The 19,457-nt window shown below is 41.2% G+C and overlaps 1 pseudogene; it reads left to right on the top strand.

The window, feature by feature from the left end:
* The first annotated feature begins 7,331 nt into the window (after window positions 1-7,331).
* Window positions 7,332-7,832, top strand: LOC112132603 (peptidyl-prolyl cis-trans isomerase FKBP1A-like; annotated as a pseudogene).
* Window positions 7,833-19,457: the final 11,625 nt, after the last annotated feature.

The following is a 19,457-nucleotide window of genomic DNA, read 5'->3' as shown; positions in this document are numbered from 1 at the left end:
TGTCAATTCAGTGCAATCAATAAGCGTATTGTTACACGCATGGTATGTCCACCAATGTGCCAAATACTGTCCTTGTGAATAAAATAAATCTAAGACTTGCTTTCTTCCCTCAATGATATTACAACCTTCCACTTGTGACAAGAGACAAGAGAACCCATACACAGAGGTTAAATGAGTAACTGCCCCTTAGCAGAAGAACAAGACATGGCTTGTCTTAAAGCAGAGCATTCTCATCTATTCATACAGAATATCAGGAAGAAGAGAGGGGTCTCCACACATTTGCATTCAAATAAAATTCAGGTCCTCATCTTTGCTTACCTGGATGATGAAAATAGATTGTTAAAAGTGATTTCCCAAAGGAGGAAAAAATAACAGAAAATATTAGTGGGCATTGCATGTAATAAGAGCTATTTTATGAAATTTTTGTTATGTGTGCATAGATGTTAGGTAATAATGCAACATGTTTTGCTTACTATAGGTCTTCAATCAAAAAATAAAGATCAAACCAGGTAGTGAGAGTTAGTGATCTTTATAAAGTGAGAACTAGTGATCTCTATAAATGCTAAACTGATATTACATTTTTGCCAAAAGCACTCAGAAGGCTTCCATGGCCCTCAGATCTTAAACTTAGTCCTCCCTGATTTGTCTTCCAGCCAGATCAGTCCTCCTGTCTTCCTGCTTCCTGCTCTGCCCCCTTCTCCTGCTTTCCTGCTACACCCCTCTAGGACTCAGCTCAGTGGTCACTTTTTCTGAGAAGTCTTGTTTTATAAGAAAACTGTTTTACCATCAAGATATGTTTGGGAAATCTGAATCACATAGAGCAAAATAGGACTCTGAATGGCAGAACTTTTTAGGGCCTTTAATTTGCAAGTGCATGTGTAATTATTGGAGAGCTGAGAAATACAGTACCCAGCGTTTTCCAAGCTTCAATGCCTGCAGAACCCATCTTTTGTATCCTGTAGCTGGCAGGACCAGGATTTTCCAGAACATCCTTTGCAAAACTTGGAACTTACTCATTTCCCAAGTGCTTGTGATGGAATCTGTGTTGGCAGAGAGAAAGTGAGTGGTGATTTGAGGCAAGGAAGTATAACAAGAGCAAAGATGGAAGACAGGATGAAGCACGATTTGGGGAGATTGTGAGGTGCCAAGGTGGTGAGCTGGGTACAGGGTTGAGAGCCAACTTGGCCTCCACGAACAAAGAAATGGGAAATATCTTGCCTAAGGGAAGACAGTCACTATTCTCTAAGAGCTCTGACGCTTCATGACCGACTCCTCCTTGCCTGGGCCACTTCAACATGAGTGTTCCCTAAAGCGCCAGGGTCCTGGGAGAGGCTGAACTGCTAAAGGGCCACATGGTCTGGAGAACTAGAAGAAACAGACCTCCCTCTCAGATGTCTCTATCTCACTATCTAGAGTTGTCATCGAGCTCCATAGAAGCAAGCAATTACATGACATTATTGTCCCTATTTTAGAGATGAGGAAACAAAAACAAGTGGTAAACACTGTTCTGGTTATCTTTTTTTTTGGAACTGGGTATCAGTCTGTCACCCAGACTGGAGTGCAGTGGCACAATTGCAACTCACCAAAGCCTTGACTTCCTGAGCTCAAGCGATCCTCCTGCCTTATTCTCCTGAGGGACCACAGGCACACGCCACCATGCCAGGCTAATTTTTTTTTTTTTGAGACAGAGTCTCACTCTGTTGCCCAGGCTGGAGTGCAGTGGCATGATCTCAGCTCACTGCAGCCTATGCTTCCCAGGTTCAAGCAATTCTCCTGCCTCAGCCTCCCAAGTAGCTGAGAACACAGGCACACGCCACCACGCCCGGCTAATTTTTGTATTTCTAGTAGAGACGGGGTTTCACCATTTTGGCCAGGCTGGTCTCAAACTCCTGGGCTCAAGCAATCCTCCTGCCTCTGCCTCTCAAATTGTTGGGATACAGGTGTGAGCCACCGCATCAGGCCACTGGTTATCTTTTGATGTATAATAAACCAACTCAAAACTGTGTATTTACAACAATAATCATTTCACTTTATCTCAGGATTTTGTGGGTCAGGAAGATGGGTAGAGACAAACCGGGTGATTCTTCTGCTCCAAGTAGTATTGATTGAGGTTATTTGCTGTTGTTCAGTTGTGGCCACATTGGTGTGCAGAATCCAAGGTGGTTTCACTTATATGTCAAGGTGCCTTGATGGGAACAGCTATAACTCTGGGCTCATATAAAGCTGGGCCCCTCTTTTTCTTCCTTTAGTCTCAGGGCTCTCCACGTGGTTTCTGCAACACTGTAGTTAGACTTTTACATGGTAACATAAGGCTCTGAGATATAAGTAGAGGCTGCCATTGTCTTAAGGCCTGGGCCAGAAAATGGGACAGGGTCACTTTGGCCATATTTTATTGGTCAGTGTAATCAGAATGATCTCAAATTCAAGGGGAGGGAACATAGACCTCACCTCTTTGTGAAAGAAATGTCAGAGAATTTCTGGCCAGCTTTAATTCGCCACAGAGATAAAGGCAGATTTAAACCAAAGGAGTCTGATTATAGAGACCATCCTCTTAATCACCACAACATCCTGCTTCAGAAACCAAAGACTGGTACCTATTGTTTGCTCAACACAGAGAGGACAGCCTGCATGCATTTAGGTTTAAATCAAGGGCCTTTCTCAGCTACAGGGTAAATTATCTGGATAATTCCCACAATTGTGTATGGGTAGACACAGCCTAAGTTAGGATTTGCACTTGAGGAGCTAGTAGGCACCATCTACACCTTAAAAGTATCTCCAGTTGTTTTCAAAATTAGAATGAGCAAATGCAAATCTGTTCCTGTGTCATGACTCAAAGGGGTGCTATGTAGTCCCCTCTAACGCAGGTCTCAGTACAAAAGGGCACAGCTGTGATCTCTCAGAGAGGCGTGAGCTCTGGCTGGTAAATCTGTCCCAGATGACCTGCCCAAATATTGATTTGTTTTAGGATTCTTTGATATCGTCATGGTTATAGGTGAAAAGTTAACTTTCAACGGGAACTCACCCCTCACCCACTCTCCGTAAGGTAAAACATCACTAACTGTGGTTCCTCATCTTCTTTTTAAAATTAAACATGGGTTCAAAAATAAACCAAGTTTAAAAATTCATGTTATGGCTTTAAAATGCAGAGAAATTTTAACACTGCATTTGTTTTTAATTTCTATAAATCTGACTATATAATTATGTATTATTCTTTTCATCTGTGCCTTTGCACAAGTATTTCTCCATTTGTTTTTAAAAATTATTTTTCCAAATAATTTTTGCTTATAAAAATTTACAAACATATTGGGAAATGATAACAACACCAAGAAAGCAAGCACAATTTGGAAAGAAAATAACATCAAAAGCAACTGCCTTAAAATTTCATGTCAGTGAACTTTTGTGGGGGTCAATTTTAGCTTTTGTATATTTATTCTTTTAGCATATTTTTTGAGCACTGACGTGTCAGGTACTGGAGACATGTTAAATGGACACAGCTTATAAGAAAAGGAAGATAGATATTAATAATGCTAATAACAGAAAACAGAGCAATTGCATGAAGTTGGTTCTATTTTAATCTGAATTTTACTCATAAGGAAACTGCATCCCGGAGAGGTTAAGTAACTTTCCCAAGATCTCATCACTATTAGCAGGAGATAGGATTTGATCTCAAGCAATCTAGTTAAAAAAAAAAAGTCTGTGCTCTTAACCTCTATGCATGTTGCCTTTCATTAATCAAACTGTCTCAAAAACATATAATAACAAACTATGATTTGTTCCATGGACTGGAGAAAGCTATGAAAGTATATAGGGTAGCAGGGGGATTCCAGTGAGGATAGGGAATGCTTCCCTGAATAGGCTCCTTTGAAACTATTCATTGCCAAGAATAGAATTTTGATAAAATTATATTATGTAGTAATATTTATTGTAAGCTTGTTACATGCTAGGTATAACTTTAATGCTTTTCAGTATTAACTCACAATGTCCCTCTGAGGTGGGTAATAGTAACCCAGTAACCTCCCTCTTTGCTATATGCAAGGAAGTTGAGGCTCAGGGGATAAGGAGTTTGCTCAAAACCACACAGCTAGAAAGCAAGTCAGCACTTGAACCCAAGCCCACACTCTTTAGACTGAGTGCGTGTCTTATGAAAGAAAAGAGCAATGCCAACGAGTTGGAAGGGTCATGTGGTCCTACTGCTCAAAGATGCTCTCACTGACTCTAACTATGGATTTCTAGTTGACAAAGGACTGAGAAAAGAGAGCAAATATTATGGATAAGACCAAATTCTAAGGCGGTAAAAATATTAAAACTAAGTTTTAAAAGGAAGTAACTCAGTGTAGTAATTGGTATGATGTGTGCCTGCTCTAAGTGCACCTGAGCTACCCCTGCCACTGACAGTGGTGGAGAGTCCAGAAGCAAGGTTGAATGATAAACTCCCTTCCTTAAAATTGAATAATCATCTCCAATTCACAGAATGTCGAAGTTAGATAAACCTTTTCCCTTTTACAGGTTTTCAAGATTGAACTGCAATTGCAAAAATAATTCTTCCTTGCAATAACTACTGTGATTAAACCTAAAGGGTAGAGAAATGAATCCAGGTCTTTGGTGGTCTTCACAGTGTGAGGCACAATGTAGAGGCCCAATTTATTTTTAAATTGACATTAGCTTTTCTGTGATTACCCATATGTACATCAAAGCTTCTAGCAAAGTTACAGACCAAGGCTTCTCAAATTTTAATGTGCATGTAAATCATCTGCAATCTTGTTAAAATACAGATTCTGATTTAGAAAGTCTGGGACAGGGCCTTAGATTTTGAATTTCTAACAAGCTTCAGGTGATTCCGGCAGTCAGAGGGCCATACATTGAGGCTGGACACATTTATTACTCTGCTTACTTTGGGGCAAATGGATGCCCTTCCTTAGACTTCCCACTGGAGCAGCTCATTGTAGGGTGTTTCAAGCAGTTGCTACTTGCTCTAACAAACTTTTGTTCTTGGGACAAGTCACTTGCCAGCTTAGGGATTTCAGAAGACTCTAGGGTTGGAAGAGACCCCACGTCACTCTAGCTTGCTGTTTTCTGCATGCTTTATGGTGGTGATTCACTTTTAACCGGTGGTGAACCGGTTAAAAGTTTGGGCTGCCTTTCTTTAGATGGGCCTGCTTCTCAACGGTCATCTTCCCCTCTTACTCATTCCCTACTGCATTCCACAACTGTTATTTTCCAACCCTTTTCCACATTCCTCAAACCCTCCCTCCTCCCTCGCCCCAACTCCTTTGAGAGTTATAACCTCTCCTCCCACTTGCAGAAATGAAGGCCCAAGTTCCTTCATCCATCTTTCTTTCAGCCTTATAATATTTTTATATGAACACTTTCCTCTTTCATCCACATTTTATTCTTATCTTTATCCATTTTTATTATCTTTCCCCTGTCAGCAGATTAATTCCCTCACTGGTGCTTTTGTTTCCATCTCTAAACCTTCCCTGAGACTGTACCACCAATTATCATTATTCTGCCTTAAAGATTTAGTATCCTCTCTTACCTATGTCTTCATTCTCTTCACACATTCTCAGTTCTCACTTTGCCTTTCCTAAATGTTTATTAAAGAAGTTAAAAAATACCCACTAGGTATAGAGAATTGTATAATGAACTCGCATTTACCCATCAAACAACCAGAAATAATCAAATTTTTCCATTTTTGAATTCTGTCTTGGAAACATCTTCCCTTGACCCTGCTTCTTTCTCCTCATGACCAAGCCTCTCTCTCCAGTTCCCAGCCCCCTCTGATTTGTTAACCTCTTGCCATCTGGTTCCTGTCCCGGTCTCGCTATGGCAAGTTCATCAGTGCCATTACCCGTTACCGAACCCCGTGGCCATGTCTCAGGCTTCATTCTCCTTTGACCTCCTTGCAGCGTTCCACTATTTCTGAGGCTCTTCCCACTGAGCAGCTGGAAGCACACTGGCTATCTGAGGAAGGACTTTGGAAGCCAGCACTCTGAAGCTTGTTCCCTCTCCTCCTCCCTTCTTCCCGGGACTTTCAGGGCTGTATCTGTTTTTCAAACTTATCACCACGCCAGAACCTCTAATCTTACCTCTGGGCCAGAAATGGAGATGGGACACTCCTTAACAACAGTGACAGTATCTTCTAGAAAGGTAAAGTCCTTAACTGTACCTAGCACGGTGCCTCCACTTAATCAAGGCACCATAAAATATGTGCTGATAATAGTGATGATGACGATGATGACGATAATGACAGCCACCCACATACAACTGTTAAACCAGACTATGGAATATACAAGACAGGGGAGCGAGCTGAAAGTCGCCCTGCCTGCCCACTTCCACACTGCACGGGCGGACCCTCAAGCACTGGAAGAGAAGTTCCGGGGCTGGGCTGGCCTGGCTGTAGGCGGTGGAATGGAGACGCGGACCCAGGACGGGGCCTCACTCCGGCCCCAAGCTGTCCTCTTCCTGGGATGCCGCAGGGCGGGGCCCTGACCCACAGCCTCCTTCTCACTCGGGCAGTCTCAGAGCCCGCGACTTCGAAAGTGAGGAGCTGCTGGCGCCGCCTGCTCCAGGCCAGGATCTGGTGATTTTGAAGAGAGGCCCGAACAACCAACATGAAAACCCCTGCTTCCTTTTCCTGAAGTGTAACCCTGATGGAGGTGAAGAAATCGCTTCTATTGGCATTTTAAATTCAGCAAGAAATACGGAAGTGTACCCAGGAGAGGAGTACTGTGGAACCAGCAGGGGCAAGAATGTTTATACTGTCCTGGATTACAGTACTGTGAGGACGTGGGAAATTGAAAATCCAAAGAAACAAAAAAGTGTGTTTAAACCACGGACGATGCAGGGCAAAAAAAAGTCATTCCCACCACGTGCACATATAGTAGAGATGGAAATCTCATAGCAGCTGCCAGCCAGAATGGAGGCATGCAGATCTGGGACCGATATCTGACGGTTCATCCTAAGTTCAACTATAAACAGCCTGATTACTTGGGCACAGACACTTATTGGCGTGACTTTTTCCTATGATGGTAATGTCCTTGCCTCTCGTGGAGGTGATGATTCGTTAAAATTATGGGACATCCGACAATTTAATAAGCCACTTTTTTCAGCCTCGGGTCTTCCCACCATGTTCCCAACGACTGACTGCTGTTTCAGTCCAGATGATAAGCTCATAGTCATTGTTCAAAGAGGTACATCTGTTCAAAGAGGATGTGGCAGCGGCAAACTTGTTTGCCTTGAGCGTAGAACTTTCCAAAGGGTGTATGAAACAGACATCACAGACGCTGCCTGCGGCATCCAAGGCTGAACCAGATCATGGTTGGAACTGGAAATGATTGCCTAAAGTCTATTACAACCCCAACAAGAGTCAGAGGAGAGCAAAATTATATGTGGTTAAAACCCGGCGAAAGGGGATTAGGCAGAGCCATGGAACCGCCGCCAGGTGGCTGTGAGTCCACGCCGCCCGTCGCGCTGCCTGCCCGCCCAGCGTCCGCAGCCGCCATGGGAGTGCAGGTGGAAACCATCTCCCCAGGAGACGCGCACACCCTCCTGAAGCGCGGCCAGACCTGCGTGATGCACTACACTGGGATGCTTGAAGATGGAAAGAAATTTGATTCGTTCCGGGACAGAAAAAGCCCTTTAAGCTTATGTTAGGCAAGCAGGAGGTGATCCCAGGCTGGGAAGAAGGGGTTGTCCAGATGAGTGCGGGTCAGACAGCCAAACTGACTATATCTCCAGATTATGCCTACGGTGCCACTGGGCACCCGGGCATCATCCCACCACACACCACTCTCGTCTTCGATGTGGAGCTTCTAAAACTGGAATGACAGGAATGGCCTCCTCCTGTCATTCCAGTTTTAGAATGATCCAAGATCCAGATCCCTGTTCTTGGATCTGCCAAGGAGGGATCTGGTGCCTCCAGACGCTTGCACATGAATCCAAATGGAGCTTTTCCTGATGTTCCACTCCACTCTGTATAGACATCTGCCCTGACTGAATGTGTTCTGTCACTCAGCTTTGCTTCCAACACCTCCATCTCCTCTTCCTCTTTCTCCTCGTATGTGTGTTTACCTAGACTGTATGCCATAAACCTCAAGTTATTCCTTTTGTTTTCATTTTGGGGTGAAGATTCAGTTTCAGTCTTTTGGATCTAGGTTTCCAATAAGTATATGGTCAAGTATTAACAGCATAAGTGATAGGTTAACTTTAGAATAGGAATTGGTGTGGGGTGGGGGTGGGGGTTGCAAGAATATTTTATTTTAATTTTTTTGGATGAAATTTTAATCTATTATACATTAAACATTCTTGCTGCTGCGCTGCAAAGCCATAGCAGATTTGAGGCGCTGTTGAGGGCTCAATTATTCTCCAAGTTGAGAGATGTCCTTAGGTTAAATTAAAAGCCCTACCTCAAAATGAGGTGGGGATGGGGAGAGCCTTTGCTTCCACTAGTGTCACCCCACCGTTCCCTTAAACCCTCTGCCTTTGAAAGCAGATCATGTTCACTGCCATGCTGGACACTACAGGTATCTGTCCCTAGGCCAGCGGGGACCTCTGAAGTCTTCTTTGTGGCCTGGCTTATTTATTTATTTATTTATTTTTCCATCCTGTGGTTTTTCTAGTGGACTTTCAGGAATTTTGTAATCTCATAACTTTCCAAGCTCCACCACTTCCTAAATTTTAAAAACTTTAATTGACAGTTTAAATTGTAGGTGCTGTTTGTGACTTAACACCCAATGAAAGCCCAGGCATCATGACAAATCCCTGAATGTTCTCTTAAGAAAATAATGCTGGTCATCGCAGCTTCAGCATCTCCTGTTTTTTGATGCTTGGCTCCCACTGCTGATCTCAGTTTCCTAGCTTTTCCTCCCTCAGGCCCTTCTCACCCCCTTTGCTGTCCTGTGTAGTGATTTGGTGAGAGAAATCATTGCTGCCTCGCTCCCCCCACCGCCAGCGCCATATATGAGTTTCAAGTTTTGTTATTGCAATAAAAGTGCTTTATGCTGGCTTTTCTAACAAACAAACAAAGAACCAGTGGAAGGCAAAACAAGCTGAGACACTAACCCAGGACTACGTCATCGCCCCTCATGTCTTGCCTATGTTCTGTGAGCCCCGCCAACGGAGTACAAGGAAACAGCTGGAGAAGGACAGACTGGATCCCCTGAAGTCGCATAAGCCTGAACCTCCTGTAGCAGACTCAGGTTGTGGTGGGACCCACAAGGGCACTCTTTCTTCCTATATTGTGAAGAACATTGCTTTGGACAAGACTGATGACAGTAATCCTTGGGAAGCCATTTTGCATCATGCCAAAGCAGCAAAAGAAAACCCATATTGGGTTTCTCCAACATGTTCCAAGACTCAGCCCAGAATCATGTTTGGCCAAGTTGAATCTGATGATGAGGAAGCAAAGAATGAGCCAGAATGGAAAAAATGTAAAATTTGAAGAATCTCTTTTGAGAGCTGTTTGTATGAGTGGGAGGGAAATGTGACAGGTTTTGGGTTTTCTTTTTAATACTCGTGAAATTAAAAATTCATTTTTATAAAAAAAGAAAAAATACAAGACAGGATCATTTATCTACTTCTTGAACCTTTAGTTTTGGTTCCTTTTGGATTAACCATCTATCTAATTACCTAAGCTGCTGAGGCTAAATTGTACATGCTGTTGTGATTCTTATGTATTAATAATTTTGAATGCATTTTAAAATTCAATTTAACACTTAAAATATCATCACTTGTTGACAGTTGAATTGAGAGCTACTCAAGTTCACAAATGCAGCTGGCAAGGTGGGGTGAGTTGGGGGAGGAAGGGCTTGAAGAGAGGACTAAGAAGGAGAGAAGTGATTCTATTTGGTTCAAGCATAATATTTCTCTCCACTACCATCACAAAAATATAAACACCTGAAAAATACCATCATACAGAACGCTTTCTGACAGTCTGGACAATTATGTTTCAGACAGGGATGTGATGCACAAGAAGCTTCGGCCATCTTCCTCTGCTATGTGCATGTGCTGGCTGGGAGGCCCCAAATTAGCACAATCTCATCCACCACCATCCGTGGGGTCTTCCTCTGCCAGACCCAAGACTCCTCTAGTATTCATTCACTGTGAAGTCAATGGTGCCTTCAAGTGCTGCCTGCCAGCCCCATGGTTTATTCACCAGCTTTGGTGCAGGCAAAGAAGAGAAACAAAAAGATCTCCAAAGCTCCCTGGCTGAAGGGATTTGTTTTCTGCTTTGTTCTTGTGAAGATGCCTGGGCATCATCCCACATAAAGCTGCCTTCTCAGAGTCAGTGATGTACATGTGCCTTTGAGGCCAATTTGCCTTCAATCTTTTTGAGAAATCTTGCTGGGATATAATGGAAAGGGTCCCTGGGTATAAGTTACGGTTCTACTGCTTAGTAACTGTGTCCCTTGAGAAGTTACTTAATCTCTCAGAGTCTCAGTCCCTTCACCGATGAAGCAGAGTAATTGGTTATCCAGGGTTAGCCAATTATTAATCAGTTTATAGCATTGATTACATACACTATCATACACAAAACTTTATTTATTTTGTAAAATGAAGTCCAGGTATTTGGCATCATATACTAAACACTGACTTTTTTTTAACAGAAAATTTTATCAAATATTTTGAATAGTCCAGGCAAAACTATAGTGTATTCAGTTGAGATCCTACATCACATCCTCACGTCATCTCATGAATGTGTATGCATATGACTACCTTTCAGTATTCACTGTGTGTTCATACCATCATCTTACTCTGTCCTGCCAGTGAAGTGGGCAGGCCAGCCAGGTAGGGATTATTATAGCCAGTATTTTTTATGAATGAGGAAACTGAGGCCAGAGAGGTCTAGAGAGTAGCCAAAGTTCACACAACCAGCAAGTGGCAGAGAGAGAATTAGAGTAAACATCCTCTGACTTCTGGGCTAGGACTCTAGCCCTTGCCATGCAGGGAAAAACAAAATGTCCATACCAGAAAGCTTGGCAGCCACGTAACCCCAACTACCAGCTCTAACCATATATGGCCAAGTCTCCTGCTCACTCAGCCTCCTTCTTCACCACCCACTCAGGTAAAATTGACCTGAAGAAATACATATAAGGGATTTAATTATTACATTATTACTAATAATAAGTGGTCATTTTGTTGACAGAATATTGTCTAATATCAGGATTGGAGATTTTGCACCTTCTCCCGTGTTGGTTAGTGATTGTTGTGTAACAAACCAGCCCAAAGCTCAAGAGCTGAAAGCAACATTGGCAAGGCCAGAAATGACCTTGCAGTCTCAGGCACACAGCTGTCCAAAAGCTGAGGCCCAAGCAGAAAAGCAGATTGTGGCCAACTGCTGCTAGAATGGAACTTCCTTTCTGCCTGTAGCTCACACACTCTCTCTTTGATTCCCCAGCTCATTCGTAAGAATTTCTTCACTTTGAGCTGCCAAATGGCCACAGAGAACTATTTTTAGATGTGAAGACCACTCTGAGAAAAATCATGTTTTTACTTTTTACTGTTTCTTTACTATGAAGGTGGTTATCATGCCTCTTAAAATTACTCCTGTTTTCTAAAACTGTTGTCCATTTGCAATTACACCATTAAATGAAAACTCTTTCTCCTTACATTTCTATATAGGAGCAAATGTGACATTGTGGTGCACCAAGTTAAAACACTTTTTCTTTCTTCATTTCTTCCAGTAAGGAAAAGCAGATGAAATGATATGTCTGGGGATTTGCGACACTAGTGTGGGAGGGTGCGGAGACACAGCAACAATTGGCCAAGGAAGCTGGTGATGGCTACGGTGAAGGAGACAGATGGATTCATAACACAGCTAAGACTATTTTACTCCCTAGAATCAGAGACTGACAGAGCTAGAAAGTTATCTAGCCCAAACTAGTTATATTGTAGATAAGATAATGGGGGCCTGGTGAGATAGTGCCCAAGGCTACGCAAATGTGGGTCTTGAACTCCAGCCCTTCCCACATCCACGCCAGTGTTGCACAGGGTCACTTTATACTGTATTCCTTAATCTTTCCTGACTCATATGTCATAATTTTACTGTCATCAAAAGTTTGAAAACTGTTTTTAAGCAACTATGTTGACTTGGATCTCAACAAGAATGCAGACTAAGAGAAGAATATTTCATTTATTTAGGTCATGATATAATTTTGTAAGCAAAAAGTACAAAATGCACAACAGATATATGCTTTATATATAATGTAAACATTCAGTATATATATTTAAAATGTAATTACTTGGAACTTTCTCAGATTAATTCTCCATTTGTACACACACACACACACACACACACACACACACACACAGTTCAGGTTCTTGATTCTAAACTCGAACAGCATATATTTTTCTTTTTTCTGGCACTTATTACTTCCTACTTTGTATTTAATTTACTCGTATGTCTGATATTGTATCAACATCAGACATATTGATATTATATGTCAATTTTTGTACTTTTAGTAGAAATGGGGTTTCCCCATGTTGGCCAGGCTGGTCTCAAACTCCTGACCTCAGGTAATCCACCTGCCTCGGCCTTCCAAATTGCTGGGATTACAGGCATGAGCCACCGCACCCAGCCTGGACCCATACTCTTTTAAAAAATAGTAGCAAAATATCTATTACATAAAATTTACCATTATAATCATTTTAAAGTATACAATTCAGTGGCATTAAGTGGCACCCTTGTGCAACTATCATCAGTACTCATATCTAAAACTTTTTCATCTTTCCAAGCTGAAATTCTATATACATTAAACACCAGCTCCCCATTCTAGCCTCCTCCCAGTCCCTAGTAACCACTATTTTACTTTCTCTGTCTGTGAATTTGACTATTCTAGGTACCTCATTAAATAGAAGCATACAATATTTGTCCTTTTGCAGCGGATTTATTTCACTTATCATAACGTTTCAAGGTTTATCCATGTTATAGCATGTGTCAGAATTTTATTCCTTTTAAAAAGACTCGTGCTATTTTTTCAGCAGCTAAAACAAATAAGCTTGCAAAAATGATTAGTTAAAATTGAATTGCTCTCCTCAGGTGATCTGGCAATGGGCAGTCCAGGGTATTGGGTCCACAGTCTGTCACTGTGCTCACCCTGGCAGGGATGGGCAGTACCCTGATGCTACTCCACTCTCACCGAGTTGTCCTGTCTAGTCAGGTTTCCGCAGTGATATGGTTTGGCTTTGTGTCTCCATCCAAATCTCATCTCGAATTGTAATCCCCACGTGTCGAGGAAAGGAAGTGATTGGATCATGGGGGTAGTTTCCCCCGTGTTATTCTCATGACAGTGATTAAGTTCTCACGAGATCTGACAGTTTTATAAGGGGATCTTCCCCCTTCATTTTCTCTTCTCTCTTTCCTGCTGCCTTGTGAAGAAGGTACTTGCTTCTCCTTTGCCTTCCGCCATCATTGTAAGTTTTCTGAGGCTTCCCCAGTCATGTGGACCTGTGAGTCAATTAAACTTCTTTCCTTTATAAGTTACCCAGCCTCGGGAATGTCTTTATAGCAGTGTGAAAATGGACTAATACACCTGGCATGGCTCCCCTAGCCTCCAGAGTAGTAATGCCCCTTCCTTTGTTAATCTCAATTACCAACACCCCCCTTCCTTTGTTAATTTACATTACCAACCTACCACAATCCCACCTGCCCACACACCGGGCTGTCCATCCTGAAGTATCCAACTTGGTCCTGCTACTGCGTTCTTGTTTGATCTCTAACCTGTTATTGATAAATAAACTTCTTGGTCTCTTCTGCTCTTGATATTCAATGCCAAGTTTAAGTCTACTTTTGATGGTGAGTTTAAAAACTTGATTCAGAATATCATTTACTCTGTCAGGGTAAATTTGTATCCTTTCTTCTTTCCGACAAATGAAAGAATTAGAAAGTAATAAAGAATAATGTTGACAGTAATAAGGGTAGAAATGGGGAGTCAGCAAAGAAAGACTTAGGTTTAATATATATTCCAAATATCATCCTTTCACGGTCATGTCTTTTTTCTTTTCTTTCTTTCTTTTTTTTTTTTTTTTTTTGAGGCAAAGTCTCCCTCTGTCACCCAGGCTGGAGTGCAGTGGCATGATCTTGGCTCAGTGCAACCTCTATCTCCCAGGTTCAAGCGATTCTCCTGTCTCAGCCTCCTGAGTACCTGGAATTACAGGTGCACACCACCACGCCCGGCTAACTTTTGTATTTTTGGTAGAGATCAGGTTTCTCCATGTTGGCCAGGCTGCTCTTGAACTCCTGGGCTCAAGCCATCCACCCACCTCTGCCTCCCAATGTGCTAGGATTACAAGAGTGAGCCACTGTCCCTGTCCCTTTCACAGTCATTTCTGACAGCTAAGCTTTTGAGAAAGGAGAAGAGAGGTCATTCTTCTTGACAAGTATCGGAATTCAGTTATTCTGTGCTAATAATTAAAGTCTGAATCTGGTTTAAAATCCAGTTATGAGAATCTTGGTGCATAATGAAGACACATGCCCAACATAGGTCATCTCTGCTTGGTGATGGCCAAGCCAGTAATAAGAGGCAAGGCTAAGATTTCTCTCTCCAAATAATTTGTTGCATTTTATATCATTCAACAGAATTTGCCATCATTTAGCCAAGAAAGCTTTTTAAGTGATTATTACAAAACACCCACCATGGTTTTAAAAAACAGCAGCAGCATCAAAATTAATTCAATGAAGTATCCACAAATATTTTGTTTTGTGAAAAGTAATGTCCTAGTGCCCAGTAAGTTTTTTCAAATGCAGATTGAGATCCAGTAGGGAGTCATGAGCTCAACTTAGAAGGTCAGTATTTAATTTTAAAAATGAAATAAAAATAGAATGAAATAGAAAATACCGGAGTACATCACAATTAGTAAGAATAAATATTGTTTTGTTAAATTTTTAATCTGGTAAGGCATGTGTGTGTGTGTGTGTGTGTGTGTGTGTGTGTGTGTTATATTTTGTGGTATAGTTTATACTGAGTATAATGTGCTTCTTACTGAGGGTTCCAGCAGAGGAGAGTAGTTTGAGAAATTTTCCTTGTTAACTGAATGAATAGATTGCAAAGCAGGCCAGCTTACTGCCCCCTACAAGTAAAATGTTGCTGGATATCTACTCAAAATGCATTTGATTATAGAGTGGGCAATAATAAATACGTAGCAAGAACATCTTACGTTTTCAGATACTCATTGTTTTTCTTCATTCAAACATGAATTTTTTTTCTTCTCTAGAAAAGGATTTTAAAAAGCTTATAAACACTTGAATATAATATAATAGAACATACACACTGTAAATAATGAGTAGTAAAAATAATCCAAAAGGAAAAATAGGTTGAGAAGGTGGTATGGAACCAGGACTGAAGGTAGCAGTATTCAGTAAACTCACACACCCTGGAAAATGGTAAAACAATGAAAAAGGATAAGAGTACCCCCTGACATTTAGGACTGATTTAACATTCACACCTAGACCTCAATGCTATTACAAGTTGGTCTGACACATACAGCCAGGCCATGTTATTTTCCTCTTGAACATAAACAATCTCACAAAATATCTATATCTAAAAAGGTCACTCTTAGGCCATGATAAAGTGAGACAAAAATAAGGTCACTGTGCAACACAAAATAGCAGACATTTTCTTCTCTTGCTGAATGAGTGACAGTGACTTCTTTACCAATGACAGCTTTAATGACTCCCTAGTCTGTGTATTCCCCACAGATAAGACCTATTGAGATTCCCAAAAGTAGGATTGCCTCCACTTACTGATAATACCCAATCTGGAGAGAACTCTGTTTTCTTAGACTCTTCCTAAAATTACTCACCAAACCCCAAATTCTATACCGGGTTCTTTTTGACAACCTTTTTCTGAGATACTCCATGACACTTTCATGGAGTTTTCAAGGTGTTTTCCCTTACTGCCGTTGGTGAAAAACCCAACTTGTTCAACTATAGGTGTCTCTGGCAGTCTTTGTCTGAGAGTATAGATAACAGCAAAGCTGATTGTCGGCACCATGTCTTGCATGGGACAACAAAATATCTCATTAGAAGCGCCTTTCCATCCTTTAGAGAGCTGGTAGGCGTGTTCATGTGTGGGGTATGTGTAGGAGGACAGCAGTCGTAAAGAGCTAGCTTCATGGAGCTTTATCACCTCAATATCTTTTGGACTGAAAATTATCAGTTGCTGAAACTTAAAGAGTACCCAGAGTATTTTTAGGTGTCGTAATGTTTTTAGTTGTGTTTTTAAAAAGTATTTATCTTTTAAAGGTAGATACCAGAATAGTTACGGATAAAACACTGTGATATCTAGCTAAGACTTGCTTCAAAATCATTTAGGGCAGTAGGGAAGTGGATTAGGGTGTGGAAGAAATAAGACAGGTCATGAGCTAATAATAATTGAAACTGGGTGATGGTCCTATTAAAGTTTATCACTATATTTTCTTTAACTTAAAAAATTTCCATAGTAAAAAGTAGCAATAAAAAGATTTCTGGAGTCCAATTGCTCATTTGTGTTTCCAGTTTGGGGAACACCAAAGCTAAATGAGGCTATGTCTGAATATGTTGGGAATCAGGGTGTTGGAATTTAGTAGCAGATTCCAGAGTTATGTGTGGGTGTGGAGGTGAGGCAGGACAGGCTTTGGAAAGATGTTATTCAAGGGGAGCAGAGAGTTCAGGCAGATTTCAAGCCAAATGTACACTCCAACTGCAACATACATCTGAAGGGTTTGGGCAATCAGGTATGAGGCAACAAGGATGGAATTTGAGATGCAGGAACAGAGCAAGGAGGTCTAAAATGGTGAGTGGAGATTGAAACCTAGATATACTCCTTCAGTAGAGCCTGATATGCCTGAGATCATGTCTGCTGCTATGGAGGGAATTCTTTTTTTTTTTTTTTTTTTCAAATTTAAATATGAACTTTATTTAAATATGAACTTTCTTTTTTTCTTTTTTTTTTTTTTTTTGCATGGAATTTTTTTTTTTTTTTTTTTTTTTATTTCTGAAGTATTTATTGATCATTCTTGGGTGTTTCTCGGAGAGGGGGATATGGCAGGGTCATAGGATAATAGTGGAGAGAAGGTCAGGAGATAAACACATGAACAAAGGTCTCTGGTTTTCCTAGGCAGAGGACCCTGCGGCCTTCTGCAGTGTTTGTGCCCCTGAGTACTTGAGATTAGGGAGTGGTGATGACTCTTAAAGAGCATGCTGCCTTCAAGCATCTGTTTAACAAAGCACATCTTGCACCACCCTTAATCCATTTAACCCTGAGTTGACACAGCACATGTTTCAGAGAGCAGGGGGCTGGGGGAAAGGCCATAGTATGGAGGGAATTCTTAAAGAGAACTACTTAGTTGGTGTTGCTTGAGTCGCAGAATCAAATAATTTTGCTTTTTAAAAATCGGATATCATGATTTTTCTTTTTTTTTATTATTATTATACTTTAGGTTTTATGGTACATGTGCTCAATGTGCAGGTTAGTTACATATGTATACATGTGCCATGCTGGTGCGCTGCACCCACTAACTCGTCATCTAGCATTAGATATATCTCCCAGTGCTATCCCTCCCCGCTCCCCCCACCCCACAACAGTCCCCGAAGTGTGATGTTCCCCTTCCTGTGTCCATGTGTTCTCATTGTTCAATTCCCATCTATGAGTGAGAATATGTGGTGTTTGGTTTTTTGTTCTTGCGATAGTTTACTGAGAATGATGATTTCCAATTTCATCCATGTCCCTACAAAGGACATGAAATCATCATTTTTTATGGCTGCATAGTATTCCATGGTGTATATGTGCCACATTTTCTTAATCCAGTCTGTCATTGTTGGACATTTGGGTTGGTTCCAAGTCTTTGCTATTGTGAATAATGCCGCAATAAACATACGTGTGCGTGTGTCTTTATAACAGCATGATTTGTAGTCCTTTGGGTATATACCCAGTAATGGGATGGCTGGGTCAAGTGGAATTTCTAGTTCTAGATCCCTGAGGAATCGCCACACTGACTTCCACAAGGGTTGAACTAGTTTACAGTCCCACCAACAGTGTAAAAGTGTTCCTATTTCTCCACATCCTCTCCAGCACCTGTCATTTCCTGACTTTTTAATGATTGCCATTCTAACTGGTGTGAGATGGTATCTCATTGTGGTTTTGATTTGCATTTCTCTGATGGCCAGTGATGGTGAGCATTTTTTCATGTGTTTTTTGGCTGCATAAATGTCTTCTTTTGAGAAGTGTCTGTTCATGTCCTTCACCCACTTTTTGATGGGGTTGTTTGTTTTTTTCTTGTAAATTTGTTGGAGTTCATTGTAGATTCTGGATATTAGCCCTTTGTCAGATGAGTAGGTTGCGAAAATTTTCTCCCATTTTGTAGGTTGCCTGTTCACTCTGATGGTAGTTTCTTTTGCTGTGCAGAAGCTCTTGAGTTTAATTAGATCCCATTTGTCAATTCTGGCTTTTGTTGCCATTGCTTTTGGTGTTTTAGACATGAAGTCCTTGCCCATGCCTGTGTCCTGAATGGTAATGCCTAGGTTTTCTTCTAGGGTTTTTATGGTTTTAGGTCTAACGTTTAAGTCTTTAATCCATCTTGAATTAATTTTTGTATAAGGTGTAAGGAAGGGATCCAGTTTCAGCTTTCTCCATATGGCTAGCCAGTTTTCCCAGCACCATTTATTAAATAGGGAATCGTTTCCCCATTTCTTGTTTTTCTCAGGTTCATCAAAGATCAGACAGTTGTAGATATGTGGCATTATTTCTGATGGCTCTGTTCTGTTCCATTGATCTATATCTCTGTTTTGGTACCAGTACCATGCTGTTTTGGTTACTGTAGCCTTGTAGTATAGTTTGAAGTCAGGTAGCGTGATGCCTCCAGCTTTGTTCTTTTGGCTTAGGATTGACTTGGCAATGTGGGCTCTTTTTTGGTTCCATATGAACTTTAAAGTAGTTTTTTCCAATTCTGTGAAGAAAGTCATTGGTAGCTTGATGGGGGTGGCATTGAATCTGTAAATTACCTTGGGCAGTATGGCCATTTTCATGATATTGATTCTTCCTACCCATGAGCATGGAATGTTCTTCCATTTGTTTGTATCCTCTTTTATTTCATTGAGCAGTGGTTTGTAGTTCTCCTTGAAGAGGTCCTTCACATCCCTTGTAAGTTGGATTCCTAGGTATTTTATTCTCTTTGGAGCAATTGTGAATGGGAGTTCACTCATGATTTGGCTCTCTGTTTGTCTGTTATTTGTGTATAAGAATGCTTGTGATTTTTGTCCATTGATTTTGTATCCTGAAACTTTGCTGAAGTTGCTTATCAGCTTAAGGAGATTTTGGGCTGAGACGATGGGGTTTTCTAGATATACAAGTATGTCGTCTGCAAACAGGGACAATTTGACTTCCTCTTTTCCTAATTGAATACCCTTTATTTCCTTCTCCTGCCTAATTGCCCTGGCTAGAACTTCCAACACTATGTTGAATAGAAGTGGTGAGAGAGGGCAT

The sequence above is a fragment of the Pongo abelii genome, chromosome 2 (genome assembly GCF_028885655.2).
Source record: "Pongo abelii isolate AG06213 chromosome 2, NHGRI_mPonAbe1-v2.0_pri, whole genome shotgun sequence".
In the NCBI taxonomy this organism is placed as follows: domain Eukaryota; kingdom Metazoa; phylum Chordata; class Mammalia; order Primates; family Hominidae; genus Pongo; species Pongo abelii.
The sequence above is the reverse complement of the archived record's forward strand: the minus strand, read 5'-3'. Positions and strand labels throughout refer to the sequence as shown.